Source organism: Cnephaeus nilssonii (assembly GCF_951640355.1).
Source record: "Cnephaeus nilssonii genome assembly, chromosome: 1".
NCBI classification, from domain to species: Eukaryota; Metazoa; Chordata; class Mammalia; order Chiroptera; family Vespertilionidae; genus Cnephaeus; species Cnephaeus nilssonii.
Window position 1 is genome coordinate 35,656,345 of NC_137072.1, and position 13,833 is coordinate 35,670,177.

Genomic DNA, 13,833 nt, shown 5'->3' on the forward strand with positions numbered 1-13,833 from the left:
GCAAGGCAATAATAGCCCTTGGTTTGTTTCTAAAACAGAGTAAGACATTTCCCTCTGAGCGCAGTTTGGAGGGAGAAATCCAGGGGATATTTAGGGAGAGCTGGGGGATTTATCCTTAATGTGCTGTAATCTCATAGCAACAGCCCATAGAGCATTGACTTCATTCTCTTAAAATGCCTTTTAAAATGTACCATTCCTCTAGGTGGGCCTCGTTTCCTGAAACAAATGGTATTCCTGAGAAACAACTTTGTCATTTCTTCCAACCAATTAAGTTATAGCTCTAATGCAATAAATGATACATTTGTTACTTGAATAATTCATATAGTGACTGTTTTTAAGAAATATTTTTGACGTGATAAATACCCCTTATAAAAATAAGGATTTTTCTTAAAAACCATTTTTTAAATTAACCTCTCTGACCTATCTGTTTTATAAATCTGATTGAAAAGTATTTTCTCAAATAAGAATTTTTATCTCCCCTACAAAGGCTATGAAATTATTATATTAAAACATCACACATTTTATTGTATCTTTAGTCAGAAGCTGACATTTTTAACTACATTTTATTGGAGAGGAAAAAACTAAAAGTCACTCAAAATCTGAACACTTTTTGTTTATTTAAAAATGATGAGGATTTGTACCTTTTTAAAGAGAAAACAATATTACCTTTATTTTGTCTAAAGTAAATTTTTCTAATTTTTCCAACCTTGGAAAAATTACTTTCTCTCCCTTTTATTGAAAATAACCAGCAGGAACTGATCAAATCACTGGTAACGAGGTAGAAAAAAAGAAAACTCTTTTTCTTATGAAAACTCTCCTCCTTGTATAGCAAGGAGCCATATAGCCCACAGTTTTGACCATGGGTCCTTACATTAAACTTTGATATATTATTGTAGTTACATTGAAATTATGCTGCTATTCTGACAATTAGGCTAAGAGTATGTGGCCTATTGTTTGCTTGTTAAGGGTTCATTTAACTTTATTAAAATACATTCTTCTGTCATGATATTTGTGCTGGAATGTGCCTTGGTTCCAGGGAATCAAAATTAATATTCACATATTTCATTCTTTATAAGAGGACGTGTCGGTTTGAGAAGCTGAGCGCGAAAGCGGGTGAGAGGTGCTCCGTGTGGTAATGTGACTGGTAGATGGTACAGTCGGACGGTGTCAGGCGATGCCATGGGAGCTGGGGCAGAGCAGCGAGCAGAAGGGACAGTCTGTCCCCTTCTGTCTATCAACTTCCAGCCCGTCAGGGTAACGGACAAGAAGCAAACGAGTGTGTGCCCTGCACGTGATGGACACACGCTTGAGGAGAGACCAGGCAGCAAGGTGGAGAGAGGAAAGGGGTTGAAAGAGGCTTTCTTCTCTGAAAAGGTGACATTGCGGCAGAAACCTGAGTAAAGAGGAGGGGAAGCCATGTTGACATCTAGGGACAGGGCATCAGAGGACCGAGGAGGTGTAAAGGCTGGGAGGTGGGAGGGAGCTTGGCATGATCACACACTAGCAAGGAGACCGTGGTGCTGAGAAGGGTGAGAGGTGAGGGGGCATAGAGGCGAGGTCCTCATTCATGGCTCCACATCCATTCCCTCCAATGTGGTCAGGAGCACAAATATGGTATAATCTTTTTTTAAAAAAATGTTGGTTTTGAGAGAGAGAAAGAGAGAGAGGAAAAGAGAGGGAGAGCTGGAAATCAAACCAGCAGTCTCTCGGACAAGACGATGTCCAACCAACTGAGCCACGCTGGCCAGGGATGGCATAACCTTGTTAAGATGCAGTGTACTTAGGCAGCCTAGGAAGATGGCTGACGTATTTAAGGAACTTTAAATATATGTGACCCTTTTCATATTTTTCCTGGGGCCTTACAGAAAGGGACCCTGTGTGCTGAGATGGGTCCCCTCCCTTCCTGCCCTCCCCCAGCAAGGTGTCCTTCCCTTTGCTCTTAGATCTGTCCTTCCACCGCCTCTGCTAACCAGGAATCGTGGAGAGTGGCTTTTCTCCCTACTGAGGAATGCTTTGCATAATAGCTGAAAGTATTTCATTAGAATCCTGAAGTGTAGCAGCAGAAACGATTTAAATCTACATTTCAATTATTTTTCTTAAGTGTAACTAAAAAATCTGGCGTTTAAGTGAAAGTAAATTATTTGTCTAATTTCCATCAGGGACTCTTTCAAAGTCACAGAAAACGTGGTTAGTAGAATTCATGGCTCTCCACTTCATCAGAGCAATTTCCTTCGGGGGAAAAAAATGGTTGCCAAGGCCAATGTCATTGCTTATTTTTTTTAAATAATAAAAAGCGAGGCTTACTATTGTTCCATGAATAACTCTGTCAAACTGAAGTGCACCACTCCTGTACAGGCCTTGGTTTTGCCCTGTTTTTAAAGATGTCTCTTATGCTTCAGACAAATCTATCTAGAAAGGAAAGGGGCATTCAATCCCCTAAACTATTAATTCTTTTAATTGTAAATTTATCATTTCAATTTTTTCCAGGAACAGTCTCCCTACAGCATTATTATAAATGATTTTAAACCATCTATGCTTTAAAACATGAAAGATTAAGCTTTAATTTTTGTTAAAAAAAAATCCCCTTAGGCAATAAATAGGTTCCTTTGTCTCATGGCCTTGAAATAAAAATTAAAATGTCCTAAATTGCCCATGGTTAGAATAAGTGTTTCATGCAATTAGCAGATGGTAGTGAATAAAATAAGAAATTAAATCATGAAAGAATAAAAACCAGGTAAATGCATAGTATCCCTTTTATAAGTTTATCCCAGGTCTTTTGAAACCTAATTTAATCGTGTTTCTTGTCTTTTATTTTGATACTAGTGACCTGGTGCATGGATTCGTGCACATTGAAAGGAAATTAATTAGAAGGTGGCCGGCAGGGTGGGACTGGGTGAGATGGGCTGGTCGCAACCTGGAGCAAACTTTCCACGGTCCCTCCCTGGTGTCTGCAGAGGGAGCCAGGTCCCTCCAGCAGGTGGGTCCCTTGGCCTGCCCTGAGGGGATCGGGCCGAAACCGGCTCTCTGACATCCCCCAAGGGGTCCCGGAGTGCGAGAGGGCACTCTGCAAAGTTGCTGTCATACAGGGAGTGGAATGCAAACACAAATGTGCAGTAAACCAGATTCGGGGCTGACAGTACCCCAGCAGCAACATAACCCACAGCCAGAGGTGGAATCGTGCGGCCCCTCCTCTCTGGTTTCAGGGTGCATCACCCGAGTACCACCGCTGCCAAGTCACTGCAGCTCTGCAGCTCCTGCGTTGAGCGTCTGCCCCCTGGTGTTCAGTGCGCATCATAGCAACAGATCAGACAGTTGGACACTTAGCATATTAGCCTTTTATATATATAATTAGATGATTATTTTTCCTTTGTTTACTTCAATCTCCTATTTAATTCTTGGGTCATTTCTTCTTATCCAATTTTGAACCTGTTTTGAGGAATATGTCTGTATTAGTATAAAGAAGCAAATTGTCTTTACGGCGTGCATCTAGGTCTTAAAGAAAGATAATATTTGTAGATAGGTTGTTTTGCTTGGTAATTTTGAGAACTTAGGTGAGAGCATTGTTATTTACCACATATGAACATTTCTTTGGCATTTTCTGTCTAAAATACAATATTGTGTTCCTACACCACATTATTTCACTGACCTTCTACTTCCTGTGGGTATTTTTTTTTTTTTTTATGTTTTAAAATTCTCCAAATGCTCTTTAAGTGCACTCAATCAAGTGCACACTTTGGGATAATAGGTAATTTCTTTTGATAGTGTAAAGCATTTTAAAATACTAAGGGAGCATTTTTCCATTCCCACTGTTGACTTTTCAAATAGTTTTCACTTGAAATTCTAGGCAATGTTGCTTCCTCATCTACCAGATGTTCCCTGCCTCCTTGAAAGCTGTGACAGACACAATAAAGTCCCAAGAAATGGTGTGGCTTCCCTGGGGACTGAGGTTAAGAGAGTCTGGGGGTGCATTCCTGTGATTGGGGCCTCTCCCGCACTCCTCACACAGGAAGGACAGGGAGTGGCCCCTTCCGTGTGGAGGAAAGCTGCCGGCCGGATGGCTGGAAGAGCAGTGCGGCACCAGAAATTACCCTCAAACCTTCCAGTGTTCCCAGTGGCTTCCGTCCCCCTTAACTGTGCCTGCAGGGCGCCATTCGCACGCTCTCGCCATGGAGAGAGGGGGTCCATCCGCTGATGTGACCCGTTTCCCAGCCTTCTGCTTTTGCAGGGCAAGCGCGTCATACATTTCTACCAAACACTTACCTGGTTCTGCACCTGAGCCAGAGGCGCACTCCTTCCTCAGCAGCTGCTCTAGGAGCTCTTGAGGGCGGAGACAGGGGAGGCTGAGTGTGGCACGTGGGGGAGGGGGGCTCTACCCTTCCCTGCTACCAAAGTCCGTGCCTCATACCCCTACCAACACATTCCACATACTCCCCCTGCGGGGTCCTGTTTGAGCACACGCCTGGTCTCTCGCCATCTAGAGAGTAAGGCCTTTCAAAGCAGGGACGGTTTATTTACTTGAATCCCCCTTGCATTTGGAACAGTACCTCGCACCCAGGCGCTCAAATAGTGTTTAATTCCATTAACGAGCAAAATGAAGATGTTCTCAGACAAATGTTTAAAAGCCCCTTATTCATTCTAGTCCAGGGTGAATCTCTGAGAAGGAACCCCAGTCCGTCACAGTGACCTTCGGCAAGGTCAGTGACCCCACCTGACACCCCCAGACTTGGTTCTTGGTAACCTGAAAATAGCCACCCCTCACAGTGAGGATTCAGGTCTGGAGGATGAATCAATAGTAATTTACATTAGAACTGAGCAGTTTTATATTCCAGTAATTTTAGGAAGATTGGCTTTCAAAATGTTCTGAGGTCATGTGATGTGGAATAAGGAAGAGTCTCGTATCCAATAAAGGCATTTTATTTTCCAAAGAGTCATTGACTCCTGTCTGGGCTTTGGAGAGCTCATCCCCCAAAAGTGCTCCTTAGTTTTGAGAGCTTCGCTGACTGCACGGGATCCTGGGTGCACCTCCCCATTTAACTCCTCAGGGTGTTTGTCACATACTCTTCAGTGTTTATTAATTCAGGTCTAGTTATCTGTACCTCCCATTGTTCTCCTTAGGCCCGTCTTGTCTCATTGCTTATTTTCAAGGAAAAGAAGTAAATCTCAAAAACAGTTTTCTCTGTCACTAGCTAGATGGTTCGTTGTTTCATTCAGGCTGTTGTTAAAATTAGCTATTTATTTGTGGGGTCAAATCAGTCAAATAGCTTATACCCCTACTGCTATCGAAAGAGAACTGACATCCCATTCTTCCCTCATTTCCTGAAAGTTCCAGCATTTTGTGCTTTTTTATTTTTTATTTTTTTGAGGTTTCCACATGTTAACTCATCTTTATTTTCATGACTGTTAATGGAGGCTTGACATGTAAAATGTTCCATAAAGTGTCACTATAGTGACGATAATTTCCCAATACATTTTTCATTCATTCAATAATATTTATTGAGCATCTGCCATGTACCTGGGATATTCTAGGACATTTGAAACATATCAGTGGACAAAGCTGACAAAAATCCCTGTCCTTGTGTAGATTATATTCTAGCATTAGCTTTTTTAAAAAAACATTATTTTACTAAATTCCTACTATAGTAAAACGGTTTCATTGGCCTTCAAGCATCAACAATAACTTTTACACCCTTTGCGAACACTTTTCACAACCATTATTTGTGTGTACTTTATGCTAAAATGTTGTGTAAGACCACAGTGGGGAGGGGAGGGGAGGGGGCTTTCTCTCACTACTTCCTTCCCCTTGTGTAAACTGTCCCATTTTTCTATACATTTACTGCACCAGGAGCTCTGGGCACAGTAGTAGCCATTAGGGTGCATTTGGTAGGTTACAAAACTGGGGAAAGTGAGACTCATGCTTGGTACTCTGCTCTGTGGCTTCTTAAGAGAAGCATTTCATGAAAATCAAATATTTCAAAAGTTCTAGGCATTTAAAACATTTTTTAAAAATAATCGGCAGTGGTCTGCTTTCTAGTGAGTGGTTCTGTATTTGGTATTGGCCGTCCGGCTTCTAGGGTGACAGACAAAACATGCAAATCCTTCCCAACCCAAGGAGTTTTGATGGCCCCTTCATGAGCTGGGCATTTTAGGGTGGAATTGCCTTTAAATTTCACTTATCGTCAAGAAAATGATAAGCCTCTTGGTCCAAATAGGAAAGCAGCGGGTTCTCGAATTCATTCTGACGTCCTGACCTGCCAGAGGGTCCCCACCTCCTGCCCTCAGAGCAACTTTGCATGGTGGCTGGGTGGCCCCAAAGTCAATGAGATGCCCTGACCTAGAGTCTCTTAATAGTCCTGAACCAATTTAGAGCTTAAGGAGGCTGAGGGGGAGAGGTTTATGGTTCATCGTTCCACTGCGGAGCCGGACTCAGAGTTACACAAGCCCACTCCACCTGTGCCCTGAGCACTGCTTGAGTCCCGCGTCCTGTGGGCGGCCATTCGTTCAGAGAGCTGTCACTCACTCCGTGCTTTGTTCTGGGTGCACTTTTCAGTATTCTTAGATATTGGCTCTCATGCTTTGTGTGTGTGCCTTCAGTGGCTCTGGCGTCTGCGCTGTGCCGAGTGCTGGCGATTCGTTGTAAATATGGCCCTGCAGTCGCCTGCGCCGCGTGCAGAGCCACGGCAGGTGCCCTCGGGTTGCACATGAGCTCAGAGGTGTGTTTTCTGTACAACAGGACCACTCCATGTTGTCTCCCCCTAAATTATCTGTGTGGCTGTGTGATCTAACCATGTATCACCGTTCGCACTGGTATAAGGCATATGTTCATTGTTTACGTGTGTTTTAGCTGAGAAAGCAACAAGACTCTGGTCCCAACTCCCTCGAGGTTCATGATCCAAGGCCCATGTATGATGACTCAAAAGCAGCCAAGTAGAAATGTTTCGTTCATATGTGGTTTAATCCCGTGATTTGCTACAAACTCTTTGCAGTGGCCACATACAAAAAAAAAAACAAGCAAAACGCACGAACCTGGGCAGTGCAGTTGGAGAGCAGAAAGTCGGGTAGGCACAAAGTGTCAGTGACAGGAGAGATTTCATCTTCAGGAAATGGGGGACATTTTTAATAGAGGGGCTGACTTTGGAGCCAAAATTTTAAGATGAGGTAGGATTTTAAAGGGTAAAAACAAGAGTAGGAGATATAGCAAATGTGTCACAGATGAAAAAAATGCAAAAAAGTAATTTAGTTGTTCCCAAGGATGAGTGGTGAGGAGAAGAATAGCCATGGAAGACGCTGAAAGCCATGGCCAAGGAGCTGGGACGCTCTCGTAGGGCTTTGAGCACAAGAATGTCAGTGCTGGACTTGGGTACCGAACGGACATGGGAGAACAAGTGGAAGGCGTGAAGCAGACGGGGCACAGTTAGTCTGAGGGGCCAGAGGCACAGTGTTCTCATTAGCGGAGAGGAGGGCGGCAGAGGGAAGGTTTGTGTGGAAGCTGATTGGGTTTTGCACATATTGAGCTGAAGCACGTGCAAACAGGCCTTCCGTTTAAGTGCACCCAACAGGCACCTGGGTATCTGACCCTTGAGTTTATCACGGAGACTAGAGCTGAAGTAGTGCATTGAGAATGAACTGCAGAGGGGAGGCAGGCCAAGTTACTCTTGGGATGGGTGAGATCGTTAAGCTAGAATCATCAAACAAAACAGAAGGGACTGGGTGTTCAGTCTGGCCGTGACTCTGTCTGCAGGACAGGAAGGAAGAACCAGGTGGTGGAAGGAGCTGCCCGGTAGCACAGTGTCAGGGGAACCAAGCAAGAGAACTTGGAGCAGGACTGTGCTCAAGGTGGGAGGAGAAAAGAGCTTCTGTAGTCCCTCCCACGCCCCCCCACCCCCTACTCCCAATCTAGTTTCACTTACCCACAGTCAACCTCGGTCTAAGAATATTAAATGGAAAACTCCAGAAATAATTCATAAATTTAAACTATGCACCGTTCTGAGTAGTGGGATGAAATTTTGCACTGTCCCTCCATCCTGCCTGGGACCTGAACCATCCGTTTGTCCGGTGTCTCCACAATATAATACTGCCCCCACCATTAGTCACTTAGTAGTCGTCTCAGTTATCAGCTCGTCTGACCTGGGATCACAGTGCTTGTGTTCAGGTCACCCTTATTTTACTTCACAGTGGCCCCAGAGCCTGAGAGTGGGGATGCTGGCAGTTCGGATATGCCAAAGAGAAGCTGTAAAGTGTGTAGAAAAAAACATAGTATGTATAGGGTTCATTCTGTCCATGGTTTTAGGCATCCACTGGGGTCTTGGAGCTTATCCCCCACAGATAAGGGGGAGGACTGTATTTGAATTTGGCATGGGGTCCATTCACCCTAACGAGTGGCCAGTTCACTACAGTGGTGGAGTAGATGCCACAGTTCTGTAGGCAATAAGACAGAAGGGATGCGAGACTGGAAGTGAGATTTATATATTTACTAGAGGTCCAGTGCACAAAATTCGTGCACTGGTAGGGTCCCTAGTGGCTGACAGTGGCCAGCCAGGTACTCCCTCCTTTCCCCCAGTTGCCTGCCACCACCGGGGCCTCCTTCCCATCCCCGGCTGCCTGCCACTGGCCAGGGCCTCCCTCCCTTCCCCCGGCTGGCCCTGTCCCCTGGTCGAACTCCTGGAAGAACTCCCAGTCGAGGGGACAATTTGCATACTACGCTTTTCTTATATAGGATATATGGAATTTTCATGAAATTTGTGATTTTTTTAAGTCTATAAAAGTAGGGTGAATAGGAGGAGAAAGTTTAAGATGGAGAAAACGTAAACATATTTCTAAGGTGAAGAGAAGAAGCCAGAGCAAAGGGAGAAAGGAAGAGGCCAGCAAGAGATGAAAATTGATGGACTGAAGTTGGAAGGAGGTTGGAAGTTAGAGTCAACCTCCCCTGTGGAGCAGGACTGTAAGGCCCTGCAGTGTGTCTCCTGCGCTGCGGGGGAGGGCTCTGCCCCAAGCTCCTGGCCAGCAGCCCCCAGGGCCTTCCCTTTCCAGCTCTCTTCACCATGTCCCCACCATTGTGCACACATGTTAATATATGTGACGGGCCAGAAACCCGTAGTAAATGCTGAGCAAGTGATGGTGTGGCTTTAACAGAGGGAATGCATTTGCCTCTGAGGCACGAGCAGAAGTCAGGGATGATAAGGAAGTAAAACATTTAAGACAGAAAGTATTTACATCACATACAGGTAAAGAATTTCAGTATCTACAAACAACCAAAACAAGTTCATACCCAGGGCGGAGGTTTAGAAAATGCTTAACCTAAAGAACGTAAGAGAGGAATTACAGTTTTTTTATCTTTCTAGAGGCTGTGGACATCTTGACTAAGAGCTGAAATACTATGATTTGGAGCAGATCATTTCATCTTTGTTTAGATTTCGCAGTTGTGAAGTTGTTTGCTTTTACAGTGGGAAATTTGACTTGAGATTATAGGACCAACACACCCTCCTTACCAAAGGCGCAAATGGCACTATTAGATTAAACCGAACGAGATACCACATGCAGGCAGGGTTGCCGTGTGGCTGTCACCACTGGGAGCCAGGCCCAGAGTCCAAGGGAGCTGTTGGTTCTGTGTCCGGCAGCACCTGGGGCGGCGCCGGGAGATGGGCTGTGTGGGGAGGCGGCCACCCTGCTGGCCTGCGGCTTACTTGGCCTGCCCTGCAGGTCACAGCCTCTCCAGTCTAGAGCTTTGCTGGACCGTCTCCCGACCCTTTGCCAACCTGGGCGTCATAGGAAGGTCTGCCCCCTGGAGAGGAGTGTGTATCCGTCTGGGCAGACTGCCCTTCTCCAGGACCTCCCGAGACCAGGATGCAGACGGGTTTGGGTGCCTCCCGCGGAAGTGCGTGTTTCTCACTCTCTCTGCAGAGTCTGGAGCCTGGTCACAGCATCACATTCTAGGCTGTAAGGAATTGTCAGGACCTAGCCAGGTGCCTCGTTCATGACCCACATGGGGTGACGCGCAGGGGTACCACCACGAGAGGTTCGAGCAAGAACTCCTGGGGAACCGGAACTGTACCTCTGCATTTTTGCCCTTATATGTTCTCACCCTCATGAGAAATCACTAACATTTTTTTTTCAATCTGTGTCCATGACCATCTGTTAAAGCAAGCATCGGAGGTCAGCTAAGGGAAGGTTTGTACTTTTATTTATTTTGGTAAATTACAAGCAAAATACCACTAGAAGAGAAAATAGGTTTGATTTTCTCTTTCCTTTGTCCCATTCTTGTTAGATCCAAACACTGAGTTTATATAAGCTGACTTTTTCAAACTCATGGCCCAAACTCATGTCTGCCCTTTATGGGACTGGGGCCGGGGGCGGGGGGGAGGTGTTACTAAAAATAAGGTTAATTAAGGAGGTACCCAGATTTAGTGACAACTAATAAAGTAGAAGATTTCTGTCTTAGAAAATCAGCTAGTGAGAGCTCCACCGAGTGGAAATGAAAGTGAAGAAAACAGCGGGACTGCTTTGGACATTAGGAGTGTGATGCTATCCACATCAATTTCTGTAGCACTTTCTCACCTTCCAAAATGTTTATCATCATAGAATAATGCCTTAAGGGTAACTCAGAGTTCAAACACTCTGCATTTCCCCTGACCCGTCTTCTAGAGAACCAGTAATGGCTTGTCCGGCCCTGTGTTGTGCCACCACATTGCTCACCAGCCTCCGCATGGCTTGGAAGTGGTGGCGTGAAAGCATGCGATGCAGGTGCTTACCGCGTGGGAGGTGTGCCTTTTACAGGGTGTCAGGCAGTGAGATCGAACACCTCAGCACCTATCAGCACCATCTGTACTGCAAACAGCCTCCTCCTACCCTGTCTCATCCCTCCTCTCCCCACCCTCCCACCCCTCAAAGATAAATCTTTTAAGAGATGAACTAAAATGAGAGGTGTGGTTATTGTGGAATAATTAGGCCCCATGGGAGAAGAGAAACTGTACTGTTACTGCCCTACAGTTGTGATTAGCTAATAACGATAGTGCCTGTGTCGCTGCTTAATTATTCTGCGTCCTCACAGTCTTCCCTGCGCTGTTGGACTCCAGCGTCCGAGCTCGTCTGAGGCAGAACACAACCGCAGGCTCCGGTGTCCTGAAGTCTGGTTGGTTGATGCAGGCAGTTTTCTGTGCTTACAGCTATTTTATGTCCTAAACCACAAAGCCACTGTGCTTTCACCGCGCCATTGTTCTGTGGAAAGTGTTTAATGAATGCACCGAAGGCAGATTCTTGCTGTCTGTGTTAATGTTGTTTCATTGTTGCTTAAAAAAAAACTCGTGCTGTCCAGGAGAAATGGGGAGAGAGTTGATATGAAGAAATAAATGCTTTTGGTTCCTAGAAAGCACAGTCGCTTCTGGGTTGGCCTTGATGATAGACATGACCTGCAGTGAAAGACAAGGAGGAGAGGGCAGTGTTCACTTAGGAAGGATGACGTAAATGAAGAAGTGGTCAATCCCGAAGAGCCACGTAATTACTCTTTGTGGATCTGGGAACGGGTGGAGGGATCTCCGAGCTCCCCACAGTCAGCAGGCAGCCTTGCCCCCAAGTGGGAACCGTGTTCATCGCCCCACCTTCTACCTGGCCTTTACTTTGTGTGTCCCCGATTCCGGTTCAAGCAGAAGGCAGGTTATTGGGCTGGTCTTTGAACTTGGCCCTGTGCATGCTCCTGGCTCCTCCTGCATGAGTTATGTCAGAGGCATGAAGGGTCTCTCTCATCCTGGTGACAAGGCTGCTACTGGCTTCGTTGATTCTATTTTTTTAAATGCCCACCCTCTTTCTCTGGCATGCAAGCAAAAGGAATGGTTTGCTGGGTCTTTCACTCAGCCACAGGCTCAGTGTGCCATTAGGAGCCCTCTGGGAGGCCGTGAGGTGGAATGGGATGCCCTTCGTCCAGCTCATTCAGGCCTCCAGATTGGCCTCGTCCTAAGAGAAACTGGACATGGAGTCTCAGTAGAATTTTCATCTATCCACTCAGCAGATATTTAGTGCCCACGATATTCAGTTACTCTTGTAGGCTATAGAAAATAAGGAAGAACTGCTCTCTAATAAGCTTGTCTCCTGGTGAGGTTTTCTTGCATAGAAGATTGTATCATCACTTACTACTCTTGCATAGTATTTTGCTCCTGGTTTCCTGCCCCCTAGCATCTGTTCCCCTTTCTTATCAAACCTTACCTCCCCCTGCAGCCTTTCATCTCCTCATGCCGCAAACTAAGCTTTACCCACAGCCCTGGTGGAATTGGATGATACTGCACTTGGACAGCCCTGAGACCACTGGTCCTCAGGCTTTATTGAGCCAGACACACCAAGAGGGCTTGTTGAAATCAGATTCCTGGGTCCCACCACCAGAGATTTCAGTTCAGAGGGTCTGAGGTTACTTCCAGGTAATCCTGCTGCAGGAAGTCCTAGACTATTAATTTAAAAAGTGACCTTTGATACTAAATGTGTGTGTGGTTACTGTGCCCGCACTGTGTTCCCTGCCTCCAGCAGACAGAACGATTCTGACCAAATGGCCGTCAGAGCATCTCAGCCCCCCTGGCCATGGCTCAGAGGGGTTCACACCACAAAAGTCGGGCCTTTCTCTCGGTGATCGTTTTCTCGGCGATTCGGTCATTCAGGATTTGAGCTGGGTGTGTTCAGTGGGGCAGCTGCTATATGCATTCCTGGGAGAGGAGGAGGCAGAAGCTACACTATGTATTGAGCCTGATCAGGCTTGTGTTTAGTCTGCAGTCTCTAACTAGACCTGAGGTTTTCTTATTGTTCAGTTGTGCTGTGGGCAATGGAAATTGGAATCTTCACCAAAGTTCAGCCTTGAACCAGTAGAATTGTGCCTTCTTGCAGACCTTGTTCCCCTGCCAGGAGATGCAGGCCGTGTGTGTTTGGCACTGGTAGAAACAATAAGAGCTTTTCAAAAGTGAGTTTATTGGCCCTCCAAGGCTACCAAGCATAGCCTCGGGGCCTTCAGAACCCCATCCGTGACCATCAGAGGCCTCCGGCTTTCATATTTCACAGACGGGGGCCCTGCCTCTGAGGCGGTGGGGCTCACTTTGGAAGAATTCTAATCCGTTGACACTTCCTTTGTACTGAATCTGCCTCCTTATAGCTGTCACCCACTGATCCTCATTTTGGTCTCTTGAGCTGTAAAAAATATCTTTCTGGTGTTAAGACCTAAGACTGTCTCTTCCCTTAGTATTCTTCCTCTCTAGGCTAAATTGTACCTTTTTATCAACTGTTTCTCTCTCACTCAACTTGACTTTCAGGCCTGGACACTCTCAAATTTATGCACACAGACTGAGTTTCCTGATGATCAGACTAATGAGATAGGCTGCAAAATTTGTCATCCATGCAGCAGCCTCGCTAGGGGGGAAATGTTGAACCTTCAAGTGTTGTAAAATGATGTGAAAACAATGTAATACCTCCTTCTGAGGACAGAATAACCAGATTCTCATGCTTCAGATATAGACCCAACAAGTGCTTATTGATCGTCTACTAGCTATCAGACATCAATGCCACCTCATTTGATTATTTGATTATCATGTCACTTCTCGGAGCTGAGTCACATTATTCCCATTTGGCAGATAATTGCTAACCCTGGCTAAGTCAAGCCCGAGGTTTTACAGATGAAAGGGACAAGGCAGAAAAGTAGGGGTGAATCTGAGTGACTGCAAATGCATTGCTTCTGCCAGTCAATCTCCCCAGTAGCCACAAGATATGTGCAAGGTGCAAAATAGGAATTTAAGTTCAATATCAGCATAATATTAACTCTTTGGAGCCAGACAGCTGGGTTAGATCCTGGCTGTACCACTTATAGCTGTG

At 45.6% G+C, this 13,833-nt stretch overlaps 1 protein-coding gene across 18 annotated transcripts in view; it reads left to right on the forward strand.

The window, feature by feature from the left end:
- The window catches only part of CELF2 (CUGBP Elav-like family member 2), a 546,733-nt gene that overhangs the window by 499,532 nt on the left and 33,368 nt on the right, over nt 1–13,833 (forward strand). The gene's annotated exons all lie outside the window — the stretch shown is intronic.